Source organism: Tachypleus tridentatus, chromosome 1 (genome assembly GCF_004210375.1).
Source record: "Tachypleus tridentatus isolate NWPU-2018 chromosome 1, ASM421037v1, whole genome shotgun sequence".
Classification (NCBI taxonomy): Eukaryota; Metazoa; Arthropoda; class Merostomata; order Xiphosura; family Limulidae; genus Tachypleus; species Tachypleus tridentatus.
Genome location: NC_134825.1, coordinates 31,747,067 through 31,769,490, shown reverse-complemented (window position 1 = coordinate 31,769,490; position 22,424 = coordinate 31,747,067). Strand labels below are relative to the sequence as shown.

The 22,424-nt window shown below is 33.7% G+C and overlaps 1 pseudogene across 1 annotated transcript in view; it reads left to right on the top strand.

Moving 5' to 3' along the window:
- The first annotated feature begins 18,772 nt into the window (after window positions 1-18,772).
- Window positions 18,773-22,424, top strand: part of LOC143232309 (cytosolic carboxypeptidase 2-like) — a 63,256-nt pseudogene continuing 59,604 nt past the window's right edge. Inside the window, exons 1-2 of the transcript XR_013017490.1 lie at window positions 18,773-18,933; window positions 21,391-21,543. The product of XR_013017490.1 is annotated as a cytosolic carboxypeptidase 2-like (transcript). The remainder of the gene's footprint in view (window positions 18,934-21,390; window positions 21,544-22,424) is intronic.

Sequence of the window (22,424 nt, the reverse complement as noted above, 5' to 3'; positions counted from 1 at the left end):
TTTAAAGTATAAAGGCTATGCAGTTTAATATACTTGAATAAAAGTAAACACTGTGACACAAATTGGCTTACTTGTTTGTTTTTGAATTTCGCGTAAAGCTACACGAGGGCTATCTGCGCTAGCCGTTACTAATTTAGCAGTGTAAGAATAGAAGGAAGGCAGCTAGCCATCACTACCCACCGCCAACTCTTGGGATACTCTTTTACCAACGAATAGTTGGATTTACCGTCACATTATAATGTCCCTACGGTTGAAAGGGCGGGTATGTTTGGTGTGACAGGGATTCGAACCTACGACCCTCGAATTACGAGTCGAATTCCTTAATCACCTGGCCATGCCTGGCCGACATACATTGGCATAAGTGCACCTACAGAAATCTCCAAAATATACACGTAGGAAATAAAATTAATATTTTTTTACGACAAACAAGTAAAAAAAATTGAATCATATACAAATATTTGCATTTCGATTTGAAAGAAATCGCCGGAAAATTTGATTGTTTTTTTGAAATTAAGGACAAAAACTACTCAATGGGCTATATGTGCTATGCACAACATGGGTATCAAAACCCGATCTTCAGCGTTGTAAGTCCGCAGACATTCCACTGTGCCATTAGGGGCCGCTATTAAGTTCAGAGTGAATGACCGCTTGAACAACAAAAAAATGCATAAAATTTGCAGACTGCGCTGTGAAGACGTAGCAAGAAGTCAAAAGTGTGGACTTGGCAGGTCTGTTTAAAGTTGTACAAATCTGAGATGCTGCCATACACAAAATATGTAACAACGAATTTTCAGACACTAACCAGCAAAACAAATAGCTCTTAGTCTTGTTGTAATAAAATGAAATAGACTCAAATATTGTTTAATTGTTTAAATAATTATTTCACAAATGGCTGTTTCTACTTAGTTATCTTTAATTTTAAACTGAAATACTTGAGGGAAAGCACTTAATCAACAGCACTCATCGCCAAATCTTGGGCTACTCTTATTTGATAGAAAAGCCCACTTACAAGAGCGAACTTTGAAATCAAAGTCATTTGTAAAGCATAAAAGTAACGAACCACCAGACACAAAATATAAAAATAGTGTACTAAAGATAAGGTACCGTCAAACACATGACATTCAAATAAAGTCTGCAGACACGATATATTAAAATGAAGTAATTTCCGGTGTTATAATACTTTTAGACAAAAATAAAGTTGGATAATTTATAGTAATACAAATAATAAAAAATACGTTCAGTAGGCTGAAAGTAACGGGTATTTTTCTAAAAGTAGTTGGAAAAAGAACAATTGGATATTTTAGACATACATCTAGAATATTTTGTTTCACTCGTGATGTCTTGAGGCATTGGTGAATTGGTTTGGTTTGTTTTGAATTTTGCCCAAAGCTACACGAGGGCTATCTGCATTAGCCGTCCCTAATTTAGCATTGTAAGACAGCTAGTCTTTGGAAAGCAGCTAGTCATCATCACCCCCCGCCAACTCTTGGGCTACTGTTTTACGAATAGTGGGATTGACCATCACATTATAACGCCCCTGCGACTAAGAGAATGAGCATGTTTGGTGCGACGGGGATTCGAACCCGCGACCCTCGGATTGCGAGTCAAGCGCCCTAACCACCTGGCCATGCCGGGCCCATATTGGTGAATTATGTGTTGGATGAACATGGAAGACAGTTTGCATCAAAATATTTGATGGTTAGCCCAAATATTACAGGGCTTGGTGAAGCTTAGTATATACCTGTGGGGGTAGAAAGGCAAGAGATGGACTTCCTCAATGAAACAGGAGCGACTAGAACATTGGTAAACTTGCAATATATCAAACCCTCTAAATGAGACCACTACTTTATCCAGTGAATGCTATTTTTGTTCTGACAAATAGGAGCATACTAAACGTAAGTCGAAAGATTGATCTCCAACCTTCTATAGGAAATGTCACACACATAATTTAGATTGTTAACTGAAAACTCAGATCTGACGATATCAGTTTTGGAATACATGCATTGTAAACATTATTTGACAGTCACCTATGGAAATATTGAACTGATATTCCGTGAGAGAGTGGTCCTATTTCAGCCAGATTAAGCCCAGGAACAGTGTATCAGATGAGAATATATAGTGTCGGAAATAATAGTACCTTCCTCTACACAAGTGGCCTTGGTTTAATAAAGACAAAGTCTGATCCATTGTTCCTATATAATCCAGAAACCATGTGTGAACGAGCTGTTTCGTGTTGAGAAAGCAGGCAGCATTAATTTGGACAGTTATTTGTCCAGGAATGAAATAAGTCTTGGTGCTGTTTTGTAATTGTGAACAAATGACTGACCAATTATACACTGGAATGGCTAAAGGTATCTATATATTTTAAGTAAAGCTGCTGATAATCGTTTGTTAGAATTGAAAATTAAACTTAATAAGTGGTGTGAAATTGTGAAATGAATAAAAACCTGTTAATTCATATGCACATGCTGAATGAATAACGAAATTCAACACCATGTATGCAGACGTATAACGATGAAAAACAGATTTTGTTACTCGTGGTGGACTCACACTATAGATAACCCATCGTATCTTTATGGTTAGCTACAAATAAAGAAAAAGAAGCGACAGTTGCGTGTAATAAATTACCAATAACGTATTATGAGATAATTTTAGCATAGCACACATTTTGTGTCTTCTTATTTTAATGCAGAAATTTTCAATATTTTTCATTTATTCTGAATTTATACAGTTTCAGTATAATAAGTAGTTCAGAAAACCCTTGTGTTCGCTCCGTTCAAACTGACCACTTCCCCGATGACTCAGTAGCAAGTTTCAGAGATTATAACGCTAAAAAAATCAGATTTCCACATCCACGGATTGTGTTGTGACTTTGTGCTTAACAACAAGCAGACATTCTAGCTGTCTTTGTTCTTTTGTAGTCCTCTGGATCTCCGAGCATATTGCTATAACGCGCATGTTATTCAAGAATATGAGGACAGCAGTGTATTTTTTTAGTAAGAAAGATTACATCTACATGTTAAAGTCTTCCATATTGTGAAGGTGAATGACCAGTCACACTAGAAGTACTACTGCTATGGGTCATTTCTTACATTTCCCTTTAAGTAAAAAAAACCTAGAATAAAACAGTATTTAATAGATCTTAAGTTGATTTGTTTGTAATCAATCACAAGAATACATAATAGGTTATTTGTGTAGTGGATGAGCACATGGGTACAGAAACCCGGGTATTAGCATTATAAGCCTACAAACTTGCCACTTGCAGTGAGATATGGGCTGTGGGTAATTGAGATTGAGATAGAGACTTCGTTTGGAAATAAAGATATGAATTTAAAAATGCTCTAAACATTTACAGTTTGTTACTATGAAAACAAAACAACAACATAAGCCAGAAAAGCAAGTCATCCAACCACAGGCACCACATTGTGGTAGTCTATAGAGGTACGTCAATAGGAAAATGGTCGTATGTTTATGTATTCTTAAGACGGTTGGTATGGATATTAAAACTTTTATTAAAATAAAGTGGAGAGCAATGTTAACCTGAAGATGATCTAAGAAGATCGAAACGTTGTTCTCTACTTTATTTTAATAAAATTTTAAGATCCATACCAACCGTTTTTAGAATACACTTTTACCTCAAGTGGGTTTCTCGTCATCACTGGTCATATGATTAGATTTAGCTCTATGAGGTCCTAGTGCCTCAACTTGACATACCTGTTGTATTGTTTATTTTATTGCATTGCAAAAAACTGTCTATAAATAACATCTTATTTTTATGTTATTTGTATTGTTGTAAGCTATATTTTCATTGTTTTAACTTGATGTTTACTTGTGGGCGCATGACATTAACACCAATTGAGGTGATAAAAGTATTCCTAAGGTATCTAGAAATTTTACGATTACTACAAGAAGATAATAACTCCGAATAACATCTACACACGGATACATTAATTATAAATACAAATAAGCAATTATTTAGTTGGGTGAGGTATTCAGTGTATGAAAAACGGAATATTTATTGATGGAGAAAAGACTTACAAATTAAAGTTGTACAGTAAAAATTTGTGCCGTATGCTAATCACTACATTATTCAATATTTGTTATTCATCAAAATGTTATTAGTGTATTAAGCCTGAAGTAATTTGAGTGTTTCTGTTTAATAGTTTATTTGGGAACTTGTTTGTTTGTTCTGAATTTCGCCCAAAGCTACACGAGGGCTCTCTGCGCTATCCGTTCCTAATTTAGCAGTGTAAGACTAAAGGGAAGGCAGCTAGTCATCACCACCCACCGTCAACTCTTGGGCTACTCTTTTACCAACAAATAGTTGGATTGACCGTAACATTATAACGCCCCCACGGCTGAAAGGGCGAGCATGTTTGGCGCGATGGGGATGCGAACCCGCGACCCTCAGATTACGAGTCGCACGCCTTAACACACTTGGCCATGCCAGGCCCCAAAAGATGACCAAGAAGAAGGAGAAGATTCAAAATTTATAGAAGGTTTGAAGAAGAAGAAGAAGTAAGAGACTCAAAATTAGATGGAACAGGCAATAACTTGAAAGAAGAACCGAAAAAAAGACAGGAAAATACAAAATAAAACAGGAATTTAACAGATAAGCTAAAAGAAAAAATACACTATTTAAAAAAGGATTAAAATAACAAATAACTCTGACTTAAAACAAGATCAATGAAGCTTTTAGAGGTGGAAGAGAAGAAATATGGAAAGAATATAATAGTAAACTTGAAAAAGTACAAGTGATATAAATGAAATACAAAGACAAAGGCTACAACATGAAATCAAGGAAGCACAAAAGAGAGATAATTTGAGTAAAACAAACATCAGCAGCAAAATAAAATACCTGAAAAACGAACTTTTAAATGCAAAACTTTAATCAACCACACCTTATGAATTTTAAGGTAAAACGTTATCTACTAAAAAATATGGAATATTTGGTTGACATCTGTTACCAATATTAGTGTGCTATCTGTGACTGTAAGACGTTTCTAGACTACTTCAGCTATAACAATACCAAATCAAATTCTAGCAGTTCAACAACATAAGCCATTTCATAAATCAGTGAATTGTGAAGGAAATGTACCATGTACTACGGAGCAAACCAGGGTCAATTTAAAATAATTTTCAAGGTGAATGTGGAAAATAGTGAACAAACAACTAATTATCTTGCTGTAACTTTAAAATGGCCAGACTGGATAATATTTAGGAAGTTTCCAACTGACATTCGTAACAGTCATAAATTAACGGGTTTGGAATGACATACCAGTAGGAAACATCCAGAGCTTTGCTCTGGAATATGGCATGGAGCAAAGAAGAGAACCTACCTGAACATGCAGAAGATTTGGAAAGATTTACACAATTACCTTACCTAGAAATTGTTCATGAAATTATGTTTAATTGGTATATACCTAATTTATTGTGGCATCTATAAATTTGCGATCCATCACCAATTCATTGTAGGTAAAGAACTAAAGATAGAATTTCAAGGTTATAAAATCATTAAATTGAGTAGTGTTTAAATATAAACGCAACAGAAACTAGCTGAATTTATGAAGTAAAGTTTACCTGAAAGTAGATCATTTACCTAGTATGAGGAAAGAAATTTATTATTGACGAAAACCTTCTATAAGTCCATAGGTTTATTGATGTAAAGTCTTGTAGTACGTTGATCGACACTAGTCCCACAGCTACATTAATTCGACCCAATATGTTAAGAAAGGTGGGAAACTGCTACTAGTTTTAAGAAAAAAAAAAGGAATAACGTGAGCAGCAAATAGATATAAGTTTCCAGTTAGAGGAAAGTTAGAAGTTACCCTTATTTTAGCTAGCTAGCTTCGTTATTACTCATGATGTGTAAGTAACTGATATTCAGAAAGTGCGCATGTTGGGAAAATACTTCATGCATAGATATGGATGAGACTAGTTTCAAATTTCAAAGCCTGTTACAAGATTACCTGCTACTAACTTTAAGTTTAAACTACTAGCCAGAGGAAAGGCAGCCAATCAACAGCGCCCTACCTCCCACCACTCACGCTAATAGATTAATTGTCACTCTTATAACACATTTGTAGCTAATAGTGCTGATTATATTTCACGATAACGCACAAATTCGAACAAACTCGCTTGCTCTGAAACTCAGAAATCTAACAAGAGTACCTTCTCCCCCTCTACCCCAAAATAAATCAGTAGGATAAATGCGTCTGCAGAAATTTTATTCATATTTCATTTTCATGTGTTTTCATTGTTAAAAAGGAAAAACAACAGAAAAGAAACTCTGGAAAATAAAACTAGAGAAAAACGACATTAGCATACCTTCAATCATTAGGTATATCATGTCTTTACCTTACAGCTTTACAGGAATAATTCGTGAGCGTTTTTTCAAGTTAACAAAATATATTCATAAATGAAACGCTTTCGCAAAATATTTCATGTCATTTGGTAGATAATATTTTGCTCTAATAGATGGTGCGTTTGATTTTCATATGTCTTTAATTTTTGCTTTCATTTTCAGCTCATTAAATGGGATGTCAAGTGGACAAAATCGAGCATTTTCGACACCATCTGCTTTTCGCATTTAATTTCTTGCAATTTCGTTTAAAACAATGCATACTATATACCTAGGTATTACATGAAATAAAGTATCATAATAAATGTTTTGGGTGTAATGTGTTCATGCATTGAAGTATTGTATAGTCTTGCATGTAATGCTTGAATGAAATTATTTAAAAACGCTCACGAATTATTCCTCAACCTAATATATATATATATATATTTACTTGTATGCTCTCCAATGGCTCAGCTGTAAGACTGGAGTTTTATAAGTCAAAAACGGGTCATTTTTCCATGGAGGGTGGGCACAACATAAATAGCCTATATAAACTTTATTGTATGTCATTGTTAAATTTTTTTTTTAAATTCAGCCATTGGGAGAAATTATAGCGAACTTTAGGCATCGAGATATTGTCATCTATGATTAATATCTATGGGAATAATGACATATGACAATAATATCTTTACCTTACGATTTTAAATGATTCCAGGTAGGTCGGTTTCTGTTGGATAATAATGAAACAAAAACAATTTTAATCAGTTTCTACTTGCTAAATAGTCATTCCTCTTTTCTGCATTGGTGACTGGGATTCTGCTGAAAATATAAAACGCATCAAAAAAGTTTAGAAGAAGTGCCAGAGTACAATTGTATTATTTATTTTGTATTGTGTATACTTCATATTGAATGATCAAATTTTTCTTTACTTTCTTGGCTTTACTCTCCAACTTTATCTACCCGTCTTTCTGATAAGTGTGGTGAATAGTTTTAAATACCTTTTCCATCATGATGTAATAATAACAAATATGATATCTAAGAAGCATAGTCTTTAGTTATGTAGTAGTTTTTTTTTTAATCGTCATTTATTTGATTGGTATTCAATTTAAGCAATGACACATGGCCCAGAAAGACGTTAAGGTTGTGATATCCTTGCTACTTTGTTTCTTCATTCCCTATAGTAGGTAACGAATTCTACCCAAAAGGATTTTGTAATAACATACAATATCTGGGTTGAAAAGATTAACACTATAATATCCTCCGTTGTCCAAACTGGTATCTAAACGATATAGCTCACTAATGCTAACAGAGAGAAAACAAGGGTACTGAGTATATCCTGTTGATTGAAAAATAAAACAAAAAACGAACTTATCTGTTGAATTCAAAAGAACTTTATTAACTCAATTCTACTTGGAGTGCTTTGAATAAAGAATTGTTTTTATGATCATCATGTTTAATTTGTTGGGAGTTTCCCCTTAGAGAGAGAAAGCTATGAAGCTTTACACACTCTAATATTTGACTCTCTCTGCACAAGTATGCACAGTGCGTATTCTCTTTGTTTATTTAATAATAAAGTTTATTTTTGTTTTTACCAATTTTACCTAATTTCATTATTTCAAAAATACTTGGAAAGCTTAATTAAGTTATCTGATTCATAATTACTTTCCGTATTCCTTAAACAACTTTCCGTTGTTAAGAGATTCATCTATCTAATACTTGTTGGAAAATGAAGTGTATAGGAAAGAGAACTTTTGGTATTATGGCATAAAACTTACTGAAAATTTCCTGAAATTATAAACTGTGTAATAACCCTTGTTTGATCTTTTCGATTTTTGTGTTTAAAAGAATGATTTTGATGAAAAACTAATATTTTTTGGTTGTAGAAGTACTCATGATAGAAATAGAGATCTTACCAATGGAGAAAGCGTGTTTTACAAGAGAGTTATCGAGTCTTTGAGGGGTTTTCTTCCAGACATAAGAATGGTGTTATAGTGGTAAAAATTTATGACATTGGTAGCCTGTAAGTGCTGACTCAAATAGATTTGTTTGAATTTGAAGCACCCGGGCCATTAGAACAAATAGTAAACCTTAATAATTGTTCGTAGTAGAAGGTAAGCACAGATGAGTGAGGTTCATCATAATTCCATGGTGTTTGGTGAGTTTGAAACCACTGGGGAAGATTTTTATGGAACTTTTATGTGGTCTTCAATTGGAACGTAGCAGTTCCAGCTCTCATGGGTGGAGATCGTGACCCAAAGAGTGAAGTAACTTTCAGAATGGAAAGGTTCCTTGGGACATTGATAGAAGCTTGTGCTATCTGGAGCTATGTAGGGCTGTACAATGAGACACTTCAAGTAGCTCATTGCCTTACAGCTCTAAACCAGAGGACAAACTATTATTATTATTTCAGGGTCCTGTCAGCAGCTTCTACCCAGAACAAAGGACATTGGCAGCGTCTCCTCTTGCCATTAGTCAAGGTTCTAAGAAAGAGGAGCTTTGACCTAGACTCTATGTTTCAAACAAGACTAACAACTTCCCTGATGCTTAAGAGGATAATAGTATAAGATTTGGGCCAATTTCTAAAATTTTCCAGTGTGACAACTTGTAACTGCATGAACAGTTCAATCCAATGGAAAATTATGCAATTTATTGGGCTGAATTTAAGGCTCAGAAGAGCTTTAGCATACTGGTTATCTATGTAGATAATCTGTGCCATCTACAAGAGAAGGCATGTTCGACAATGGCCTCTGCAGATTGTTGGAACAATATAGTCAATAAGGTCACTGACAGACTTCTCATTGAGCTGATGAAATAGCGTATGAGAATGAAGAACAACATTGCTCTCATGAAAGCAGTGTTCATCAAAACATGATGTGAAGTGGTTACTTCAAACTGGTCATCAGAAAGAAAGAAGGCTGTAGCAGTACCTTAGGGTCAGTTGCATCAGCAAATGGTGTAACCCATTTATTTCCACATTGTTGAGGTAGCCGAGAACTTGGTAGTGATTTAAATTAAATTATGCGTAGGGAAATGAAAAATAAGCAGAGGCGGTCGAAAACATCAGTTTCTCCCCATGAATAACAGGGTACGTAACTTTTGGGTTTACTTGTGTTCTTGGAGAAAAAATCATTCTTTAAGTTGTATGGAAAGAGGAGAGAGTTGGGAGAAGATGTGAACAGGTCACAGAATAAGAGATATGAGTCGAGGGGAGTGAAAGAAGTAAATCCCAGCTTGGCGGCCAACTGGTTGGAGTGCGTGAGTTGTCAGTTGAAAAACTACGAATAGTCGGCGAGGAGTAAGCAAGGAGATGCAGGCCAAGTACGTCACTAGTTATTACAATTAAATTTTTTTACGTCTTCAACTTGTAATTAAATTTACAGTAAAGAATTTTTAAGAATTAACGACGCAAAGCGACGGGCCTTTTCAGGGCTGGATTTAATAGATCCAAATGTGAAAGGAAATTTGATATGGGAGGAAATGGGAGTGTCCTGAGAAAACCAACTTTCATTGGTAGGGCATCAAATAAGCTAACCTACCAGTGCCCGCAGCTGAAAGAAGGAAGAGCACGAATGGTTAAACACTTTCGTTTTCATTCAGGGCGTGAACCATATTTAATGGAGAGAGGTATCGTTGCAATGTATGTGGAGCGGCGACTAGTGGTGGAAACTGGCGTGTGAATGTGGTAAGGTTCAGTACTTTATTGTAGTATCGGGTTGCAAGAAAAAAAACAAGAGCCGTTACTTGCTATTTCTAGATAGATGACAAGTGTATATATGTAGAGTCGGTAAGTGATTCGGATGGCAAGATTTTGGGTTTATTGTAAATGTATAAGCTATTTGAGAGATGACTTTACAGTAATCATATTTCCATATTTAATAATGGGGCGAATGTAAGCTTTGTAAATTGCTAAGATGGTTTGACATTCTTTAACTATGCTACCGATTCTTCTCAAGTATAATATCCGTTTTTAGACTTTCGTGAGAACATTTCAGAAGTGGTCGACCCATGTCAAGTTACTGTTATACGTGATGTCTAGGAATTTAATAGTGAGGGAGAATTTTAACTCAGTATCCAGCATTTTAAGTTTTACTTTAAGGATTGACTTATTTTTGCGGGAAAATTTTTTTTTGAAGATTATTCCTTTTGTTATAGATGGGTTATGCAGTTTAGGATAATATCTACACTTTTGAAGTTGTTAAGCAAGGGTTTGCGTGAGGTGCTCCATACAGGGGATATCGTCCGCATATTGAGATACGTTGGTATATGTTAGCTTCCGGAAAGAAATGTCATTAACGTAAGTAATATGGAGATCCATCTTGTTATGGTAGGCGGGAGATTGAATTGTAGTCATTTGTATTTAAGACCTTGGTGCCATACGGAGACGAAAGCCTGCTTTACAACTAGGAATAGGCGTAATGAGATGTGAGTTTTGTTAAAGCCATGGATGATTGACTCCGTTAGCCTGACTAAGTGATCAGCTGTTTGCCTATTTTTACGGGATGCGTTTTGTATTTCGAATAGAAGCTTATTTTTCTCTGGGTACCATATTAGACGTTGATCAGGCTGATTGGTATATAGTTTTTAGGGTCTGGTTGCAGGGGTGGTTTTGGGTATTATTTTGATTCATGTAGTTTTACATTGGGACGGATAGTGGTCAGAATAAAGGGAGAGGTTACATAAGGCTGTTAAATGCCGGATTAGGGAAGCTGAAGCCTGTATTAGAATAATATTACGTATGCCGTCTTCGCCCGGAGCAGTGTTCTTAAGTATTTTGATAGATAGCATGACTTCGTTTTGTCTTATTGGTTTGGTAAAGAGCTGGGTATGTGTAAGGTATTTGTTGATTTAAAAGGGTATGGTGCTGGGGAAGTGACAACAGAATAGATCTGAGTTTTCTTCATTGTAGTGTTCTGTTTAGTTAAAATTATTGCTGTCGAAGTGTGGAGTGTTTGGGGTAGAAAATATCTGTTAAAAATCGTCAGCGAGAAGATTGACTTTTTCTTGGTCGGATGTCGCGGTCCTGTTATTGTATTCTAAGTTGGGTATATTAATGGTCAATTTATCGTTACGTATGACTTTGACTTTTTTCCAGAATGAGGAAGAGTCTTTGTAGGAATTGTCTAATGATGAGCAAAAGTCTGCCCAATATTTTGTTTTTTGTTTGTCAGTCTGATGGCGAATGAAATTATTAATCTGGTTGGTTAATTTTAGTTTTGGTTACTGGATCGCGGAGGTTAATGTATTGGCGTCTTAGTTTTCGTCTTTTACTGATTAGCTTGCGCATTCTTTTTGTTAGCTTCCATGAGTTAGGGTTTGTGTTGAGAGTATGTTTTGGAACTATTGTACTATTGCACTGGTTATGGTATTAGAGATAGCAGTAAGGTAATCGTCGGTTTACTTGGCGGTTGAGGTTTTGATGTTTGGTAAATTAGCGTTGGTTGTCTTTCTGAAGGTATCCCAGTCAGTTTTGGTGAAATCGAAAATTTTGGGATGTTTGAGATGTTCAGAAAACTATTGCTACCGATGGCTTCTGATATCGGGTTATGATTACCACTGATGTTTTCGTGTACTTTAAAGTTTTGCACAATTGGGGATATGTTTGCTGTAATTATAGCGAGATCAAGTATGTCTTGTGTGTGTGTGTATGAGTTGGAGTGCTATTGTTACTAAATATTAAGTTGTGTTAAGTGATGAAATTGTTGAGGATTTTACCTTTACGATGAGTTGCTCTACAATTAAAGTTTTGATTTATTACTCACTGAAGCAGATTTGTGTCAGGTGTGGTTGTGGGGGGGGGGCATATAAATCGCTAGTATTTAACTTTTTGAATTGTTCAGTCGTTGTATTTCGGCTAATATGTATTCATTGTTTAAGTCCATATTTATGCTTAGAAAGGATAAGTTTAGATGTTTGATGTGCAGAACTGCGATATTTCTGCTGTTTGGCTCTTTGGGTTTGGATACACTTCTGTAGCCTGGCAAGTTAAAGTTATTGTAACTATGAAGCATTGTTTCGCTTATGGTTAAGATATGGATGTTTTCTTTTTTACAAAAGTCGAACAGTTCGTATTTTTTGTGGTTTAAGTAGTTCTGAATGTGAATAGAAAGTATATTTAACAACATACCTCATCCTCGTCTTGGTTTATTGTGATGAAGAGTTGCTCCTTTAGTCCTTGGACTTCACATTGATGAAACCCAAAGTAGAAGGGAACGGAATAGATCACCACTGTTAAGAATGTCACCGGACGTAACACGGATGACCACGTCTGTCCCTCCACTAGCCAGAATTGCAATATAACTAAGCAAAACTGTTTGCAAACTGCTGTGTTTTTGTTCGTTTTTTTATATATTTTTCTTTTTATATACCAGGTTTAGCTTTACTAATTAGTTTTTTACGATGGTTTGTTTTGTTTTGAAATTTGCGCAAAGATACACGAGAGCTATCTGCACTAACTGTCCTTAACTTAGCAGTAAAATGTATAGCAAGTAATGTAATGTACAGTACTTGAATTACTGATTAATTTAATAAAAACATAAACATAAAGTTTTACTATTGCACACAAATAATGAGGTTTCCATTCGCCTGAGAAAATATGCAAAGATTTACTTATCAGTTATACCTTATACTATTCTTCTAAGTTTTGTTTTGAATTTCGTGCAAAGCTACACGAGGGCTATCTGCGCTAGCTGTCCCTATTTAGTAGTGTAAGACTAAAGGAAGGCAGCTATTCATCATCACCCATCGCCAACTCTTGGGCTACTCTTTTACCAACGAATAGTGGGATTGACCGTCACATTATAACGCCACCACGGCTGAGTGATGAAGATAAAAAAGATGTAGCTCAAAGACTTACTATAGACGAATTAATTAATCAGTGGGCTAGAGCAACGTACCTTTGTCACAGAACAAGAGTTAATGATTCTTCGTTTGCTGGATGGAGAAATTCCACAGGGAAAGAACAAAGCACATAAAAAAACTTTGCTTTGATGAATTGTTTAAAATCATAGCCAAGAAGAATGTTTGTAAGAGCAGCAGCCTACATTAGATAATTTTATGGCTTCAACTTCTAACACGCCGGATGTTCTCCCTGCAACAACACAAATCCATGATGAAACAGCCAACTATCAGACACTGAGTAATCCTGACAGCCTTCAACTTCCAGACCTTTGTGATTAGCACTAAAATTCCAGTAAAATTATAAAATTTGTCATTTTGGAAAAGGTATTACCGCAACATTATTTGTAAGTACAGTAAATATGTGGTAGTAGTTTAATTTCTAAATCAGTGCTGATAACATCCTTTATAGCAACGCCATGGAAGCTAGATTAACAGTTCTCTGTCATCATCCACATGCACTCGGTATAACCGTATTAACCATCATTATTTATGCGAATTGCTTAAGTCAATATCACATGATGTTAAACTTTCTTTAATTAGAATAATTTCATATAATTTAGAAAGCTTGTATTAAAGTTGGCAATGAATAATGAATAACAACTGTTCATTATATAATTCATTTGTAAACTTGACTAGAAACTGATAATGTAGTTTGCTTGACCTAACCAACAATTATATATCTGCATGTGCTTTCACCGTACCCTATATCAGTCGTTTTTAATAACAATGACAAAAAACTGAAAGAGTTTCACTTTTCACTTAGACGAAGCTGCAGTAGAATACACAGACCAATTGCTCACGTGACTTTTGCATAAGCGTGCGCAAAAATTTTAGGTTTTAAAGATCTATCAATGTTCCAAACTTGAAAACATTTCATAAAGTTAAGTATGTTTTTCTGTCTAATAAAGCTTACATACTTTCCGTACCAATCAAAACGAAGAACAACAACAAAAAGAAATTCAATCAAAATTGGAGATTTTATATCCCGTATATTTCATAATGGATTACCTTAAAATTTGATATATCAAGCAAGGGTTCCGTAGAGCACACCGACTGAAAATATGTGATAGTTTGTATTACTACAGTCTGAGCTACAACGAGTGGAAAATCGCTAAAGTATTACTTTTGTTAAAAACACATGATGTGTCCTGTAGATTGTTTTGGTAGCATGACACACTGCAGCGTGTCTTGATTCAGTGTGGAGTTTGAACATTACTGTTTCCTCGTGTCAAATAATATTTTAAATCATATAACGAGCTTTTCTCAAGTGGAGTTTACAGGTCTATATTTTCTTTTGTCAGGCAGAGATTTAATTAATGGATATTATTTGAATGATTTATTACTATGGTTCACATTGCATTTAGTGTTGAAATATGATATAACAGACTGTATGCATTAGGAAGTGTAAAACGTCTATATTACAGAAAAATCGTTCATTGGTTTATATAGATATGTGTTTTCGTGTGTGACACAAAATGTTTTAATATGTAGATGCAAACTGACCGACTAACTAATATGCTTAAAATAGTATTTAGTGTTGAAATTTGGTGCGACCGAATCTATGGGCCATGAGATGTTGTTCATAAGATGAAAAAGAACAATTTGGCTTGCGACACAAAAACTCTTTATTGAGAAAAGCATTTCAAAGACTAACTGACGAAGTTAACATTTTTTGTGCCAGAAAGTATCATATATTGTAGTGAAGAAAGCTTCGTAGTTTTCGTGTGTATATTTGTTATAAACTGAGACACAAAAATAGTTAAATAATGAAAACAGCTTAAAAGGTTTATTGTTACAGTCTGCGTTATGGTATTTGGTGACGAATTTCGGCTTGACAGACTCCATGTGTTAGTATTATATTCCACGTGGAATAAAGGACCATTCAATATGTGTGATTTGTTTCATGACACACAGGATACGGCTTCAAATTTCAACTGATGAGGTTAAAATTATATATATATTCGGTGTTGAATTTTGTCCTGAACGTTTCTTGTGTTAAGAAATGTTATATATCACGGATAAGGGAATTCAATGGTCTCCTCACATGTATGTTTTGATTTGTGATATAAAAGAGTCCTTAATAATTACATACAAAATCAAAGGTTGATTTCTGTGGTTAAATTTCAACTTGACGTACTCTTTCTACCTGGTCATGTTGTATTTTGAACGAAAGGACGTTTAGTGATACTTATATATATGTATGTGTTGTGACTTGTTACATGGCGTTCTCAATAAGCGGAATTTGTCTCCAGAGATTGATATGAAAGATGTTCAATATGGTCGTTACAGATATGTTTATAAGCTATGGTTGAAAGAGCCTTTCATGTCTAACGTTGATATCAACTATTAACAATTTTATTTACAACTGACCTAAATTTCACTTGCCTTGCGTTAATCAACCACGTGGTACGTCCGCCATTACAGTAGTGTGAGAAACGCTCGTTACTAATCACATCAATATCCAACTTTTTTTTTTACGTTTCTTACATTTAAGAATCGACAATGGATAGTGAAAAGAAGTAGAAAAATGCTGAAATATTTCATATACCGTCAATGTAAGTTCAAATAATTGCCAAAAATTAAATTTAGGGAAAGAATCTTCGTGCGATATTCACGGACAAGTGCATGAAGAATGTGCCTGTTTGATTCCTTATAAATTCCATGTCACACTGTCTAAAGAAACAGTTAAGTTCTAATGGATAAAAGCAATAAACAGGGAAACATTATTAAAAAACCTGTACACTTGTTCGGAACATTTTGTTTTTGTCGCGTTACAATGGTTTATCTGCGGACTTAAAACGCTAGAAATCGGTTTTGAATACCAATAGCGAACAGATTACAGATAACCAATTGTATAGCTTCGTGCTTAACTACAAACAAAGAATTTTTTTGTTGGTACTCCGACTAAAAGAAATCCGGATTGGGGCGAGTGCTTACCGGACTGAAGCCTAGGGCTTCACGCTAATTAGAGGGCCTCAAGCTATGACCATAAATGTATTGCATGTAAGGGTTCTGTCTCGAGGGGGCCTCTATATGTTGAAAAGCCTATGGCCAATAAATCACTAAATGTGGTCTTGGAAAAAGACTAAGTCTGGTCGACAAAATATGAAGAAACAAAAAAAGTGAAGTGAGAAAACGAAAGTTCATTGACGAGAATGACCATCCTGATATGGATAATATAGACGGGTTAATGTTTTACAAGTACTCTCCCAATTTATAATTTAGGAAGCAGTAAGCATATAAATAATTTAGCTATATTTAATGATAGGGCAAGATCGTTTTCATATAAACACTGTTATGTATACAGAGAAAAACAAAGTGTTTGTGTGTGAAAGTAAAATGTCTAGCGTTATAAGTCCTTAAGCATACCGTTGTGCCATTGGGAGGCCAAATTTTTAAAATATATATTTACCAATGTCTTAACATTAAACACTATTAAATTAAATCAAACTTAATGTATCATCAAAGCACGAAAGTTGTGAATACTCTGTTTAGAACTAATCAAGGATAATTTATTTCATCAATAGTTTTGTGCATCATTTGTTTCACATAAATTATTTTAAATCTCTTACCTTGATTCTGCACTTTATTCCTCATTATGTTCTACTTCAATGAATGTATTATTATCTGCATTTTTCCATACGAAAAGTTTAAATTTTTGTAAGACTCAGTTGAACATATCTAGATGTACAAGCAAATAAAAATCTCTAATTCCTTTTCAGTTTTAAGTTATTGACTGTCTTCAGTTTTGACTGCAGAACAGTCTTTACGCATTTCTCCACTTACTTCAAGTACTTGCACTTTGATAACAGGTATGTTGTTGTAGTTTGTCTAATTTATCTTGATCAGGGCCATAAATTTCTTTTACAAAATTATAAAATTTTACACAAGACAACGAGGAATCATGGCGTCCATGATTCTCTTGTATGATTTCACTTCTGCACAGTATACATTTGAAATTTTTGTTCACAGTTGTGCCTTTAATGTCAAAAGTGACAATAATAATGACTTAGTAACCATATCTCTGTATTCTACATCTGAAAAGTGAAATAGTACATTGGATGTGCTTAGTACGTTTTCACCACAGTGGCAATATGTTCCTACCATGTTCTGGCTTCTGGAACTAAACGGAAGAGAGCGGTCTTGGCCCCATATTTCTTTTAGTTCCTCGGATTCGTGTTGTATACTCATCAGTATCTGCTATACCTGTTTTATTATTTCTAAGCGTGTGTTCAAGTTTCCATAGAACTACTCTTACATGACTGCATCAGGGTCCATGTTCGGCTATTTATGAGCACAATCTTTTTAAAACAGCTCCACCTTGTTTACAACGAGCATATACTTTGTTGATAGTATGTCAGTTTGCTTACATTTTCTTTTTCAAATGCAACAGCGCCGGTAACAGAATCGTCTCTTTAGCAGTCCCATATAAAAGTAAGAGCGATAATTGAAAAATCACCTCCACACTGATAAGATTTACATGGTATTAAGTATTGAATTTCGGCATGACTGACTCTCAAAAAGACGTTCGACTCGTAATCTAAGGGTCGCGGATTCGAATTCCCGTCGCACTAAATATGCTCGCCCTTTCAGCCGTGGGTGTATTATAATGTGACGGTCAATCCCACTATTAGTTGGTAAAAGAGTAGTTCAAGAGTTGGCGGTGGGTGGTGATGACTAGCTGCTTTCCCTCTAGTCTTACACTGCTAAATTAGTAACGGCTAGCGCAGATAGTCCTCGTGTAGCTTTGCGCTAAATTCAAAAAACGAACAAACAGACTCTTTGTGACAGAAATGTTGAATATAACTTGAAATGATGAAGTATTTAGTTGTCTTCTCTAAGTTATGGTTCGATTTGTAGTATAAATAATCCATAATAATGAGATGCAAATCGTAAGACTTACTGACATAAGTTGTTTAGTATATCCACTGTCTTCGGAACTACGAACTCTTTGTGTAAGGAAGTATTCGTGAGAAATGAAGGAACATCCAGTAATTTTCATACATGTTGCTTGATTTATTACATGAAGAGCTCTTAACGAGTGAGTACAGCTTGAAAGATTGATCAATAAGATAAACGTGATATTCAGAGTTGAGCTGTGCCAGGAAGTGTGTATATGAAATTATCATTCTATTGTCTTTTTAGATGGTGTGATTTGATTTCGATTGTATTTGAAATTACGAGTTGTGACGTTTAAAAAGTGTATGGTAATAAATTTTTGTTAAGAGAATGTACGAATGTCTGTAGACCCTGTGGATCAACATTACTTTTACGGATTTGTAACACTAAATTCTTGGGTTCAGTTCCCTTTGGTAGATAGAGCACTGATAGTCTATTGAATATCTTTACCCTGAAACAAACGTAAAAAGTGTGTGAACCGATACTTTATCGTTACTCGTTTTATTTATTTATTTATTTTTTCCACCATGTTTCATTTTACTATCTAGTCTACTCACAATGGTTTGTTTAGTATCCTAAATTCCGTTTCGCGTTTTAGTTACTGTCTGGTTTTGTTTTGGTTACTAAGTAACCTGCAAAGTTGTATGTTCTCCATTGATTGTTTACATTTTATTTTATTAATATGAATACTTGCAATTTAGTAAGTTGTATGTAAATCTTAAACTTATTTAAGAAACAAATGTATTAGTTTATCAATTTGTTATTTTAGTGTCTGTTATAATATTTCATTTGAAAAGGTAAATTTTGAATTTGATAGGTTCTGTTTTGGGGGTTGTGATGCTTTCATTAGTGATACTATAGTAGGATTAGCAGTGTTAGTATTGTTATATTAATATACAGTATTAGAGAGAGGTCGGTTTTCTCTGGGTATTAAGGCAGAAATATATTGAAAATGTCATGCATAAAAAATACAGTTCCTATTTTTGGGATATTTTAACTGATATTTATCAACATATATCGTTAACAATTATATACTGATGATTATGAATCAGTTTTTTTCAAAATATATGTCATAGCAATGATATTAATTTCTGTCTACATGAATGTTTATCCAACTAATAACTGATCAAATAAAAATGGCTTTAAAAAGTTAGAACTATAGAGTACAGTCATAACAGACTTTAGGTTTACAGTTTAGAATTACTTTCTTTAACTTCATTTTCTTATACAAGTTTACAAAAACAGTATTATATTAAAGCTGAAAGGCCAAAAAGTGTTGAATGCTGGGTGATAAATGGGGAGTTCTGTGAATGATTAAATCATAAACATAGAAGGAATAAAATGTAATTCAGTAATTGTATCCTATAATTCAAACACAGTCTGTAACAAGTTTTTGTACTAGTAATATACTAGCATTATTTTTCCTTTAAAACTGCAAAACTTAATAAAATATCATGAAATGAAACCATTGGTAATTAAAAGTATCATAATATCCATCTGGACCAGGAATAGACTATACTGGAACTTATTAGATCTTGGAAATGAGTAGAGGAAAAACAAAATGTAATTATACAAAAATCATATAGAAATATTTAAAACATGCATCAAAAACTGCAAAATTATTTTTAAACAACTGACTAAATAAAAGGTCGCATGCAAAGAACATGATGAAAGAGAAAAGCCATCTTTTAACACGTGCACACACACATTTATATAAACACACAACAATAAAACTGATTTTCTAGGTTTATTTTGTATTGATAGCACATAAATGAAGATATAAATATTGTTAGTAAATACATGAATAGTTTCTATGCTTGAGCTGGTTTTGCTTTGTGCATTTCATGTAAAATAAATATATATATATGTAAAATCAGGATTTTGAGATACTCATTTCTTTACATTATTCATTAACAAGAGAGTTATATATCACAGAAAAATTCTTTTTGGATTTTCATAATATGGTGAGTAACATTGTTTTGGTAATTTGTATCCTGAGAAATTGAAGAGTGACTCACATCCAATGTTGTGCAGAATATATACCTTCTTCCTGCTATGAGTAATGACCACTGTCTTATGTATACAGTGTTTAACTTATCAGAAATGATATGGAATTCAAGTGCTATGAAATTGCTGTTGCTTTTTAAATTCAATATTTAGGTTAACTTTTAATTATTTATTGAAGCCTTTAATTTTGTAAAATAAAAGTAAAGTTTAAGTTAACAACAAGGTTAGTGGAAGGGGGTGTTGATCACAAATTTGGGTTGTTATATTTTTTTAACCTTATATAATGCATATGGAAGTGAAGTTACTGCAGTATTGGTGTCTCATATTTTTATTTAGTGAATGAAACCTCTTTTTTAAGTTTTAATAAATTGGTAAATAGTACAGTTTATTGAAGACATTGCAATATTATTGTTTACTTGTCATTATTTTAGATGATCATGTCTAGCATTTATATGCTTCTGAGTTTTAATTATTTTATACAAAATTACATCATCTATCAGTGTTGTTATTTCTGTTTTGAAAAATGTATGTGAATGTTTGAACTAATTCTTTGTTGGCTCTAATGTTTTCAAGAGAAAAAAATTGTAGCAAATATCTGGCTGTATAATGTTGCATAGTGCAGAGCTCTGTGCAGATTTTGCAGTAGAAAAAAATATTCCTTTTAGAAAATCGAGTTTAGGTTTCCTCCATAGATATTTATATAAAATGCTAATTTCTAATACTGGTATTAGAGTATGCCAGTATACTTTCCAGTGAGTATATAAAAGGGATACTAGTAATAATGTATATGGTAGTAATGAACTAATGGGAAAAAATGTTAAGCTAAACATGGCACTATTTTATACCAATGCCATTTTTTCAGGTACCAATATTTACAAATATTGTTCATCAGATATTACTGCTCATTAACATTGAAAAGTCTGCAAAAATTACCATTATTTTGAGCATTTGTATTCACACTGTTGTCAAAATATATATCCAGTTTTGGTCACAATAAACAGATAATAATCATTATGTTTCATGCAAAAATTTTGTCTTTTTCATAACAGCATGAGAGAGACTTGTGTCATGAGTTTTATACCAACCACTGAATGTGAACTTATATTACTTTGTCATGTGTAAAAATATCTTGTTTGAGTTATAAGGAAGATAATCAACAGTATTTTTGTAGAATTTATATTGTAATATGAAAATATTTTTAAAGGGGAATTTAAAAATTTAGATGATATTTTCTTCATTCATGGTAGCTTAGCCAGAAGAAAATGTTCATGTAGGTGTCATGGAAAGAACTTCATTCAAACGTTATGGAAAATTACACACCAACAAGTTTAGTACAGAAAAGTTCATCGACAAAAGATAGTGGGCCAGATATCCAGTCATCAAATTCTCATTTATTTGTGGTAAGATAGTTTTGTTATTATTGTTTTCAATATATAATGGGTGCTCTTACCTAATTACAGAGTAAGTGAAGTATCTTTATGCTGTCAAATTTATATATCCTGCCATTAATTAAAAATACAAATAAGGCATTGTAAAATATTTGTAGGGATGTATTAAAGCTGCTGTAATTTCAGTTGTTTGATTTTATATATTGTATTTCTATTACATAATAATTCTGCCATACTAGACATTGGTCACACAAAATATTTTAACATTATTCTGTGGTCATGCAAAATGTGCAAGGGTTCTGTTATGATTTTTAATAAAGCTGGGCAATTAGTGTAGTTTTTCAATACTCTTTGTCCCCAATCTCAGTAAATCAGCTTAAAATTAGCCAGAGATCCAAGAAGTCATGAGTAACAAGAGTGTGGAACAAGCAGGGTGTTGGACCAAGAATGACATAATTTATTAATGTGACTTGTTGTGTTAGCTCTTAGAAGTTTGATGAGTAATAAGAAAACATGTTGTTTATTAAGCAAAAAAGTTCAAAGTTCATTGACCCTTCATGTTTTGTCATAAAAGGTACAAGGAAAAGATAAGAAAATATTATGGATGTGAAAGATATTGAAAAGTAGGAATATATAAAACTTTACTAATGAACTAATTAATTAATGACCTAACTGTGTGAGCTGAAATGGGCAAAACAAATGCCTGCCTGTTTGTATAGTAAATATAAAGAGCAACATAAATCAACCAGTCAACAATCAACATGTTTATAATATCACAGAATGATAAGCTCTTTAATGAATTACATTTAATTAATTGATCCAGCATGATATTTTACCTCCTCTCGCAAAAAACCTTCTTGACTTTTACTGCCCTCTGTTAGTGCAAATATTTG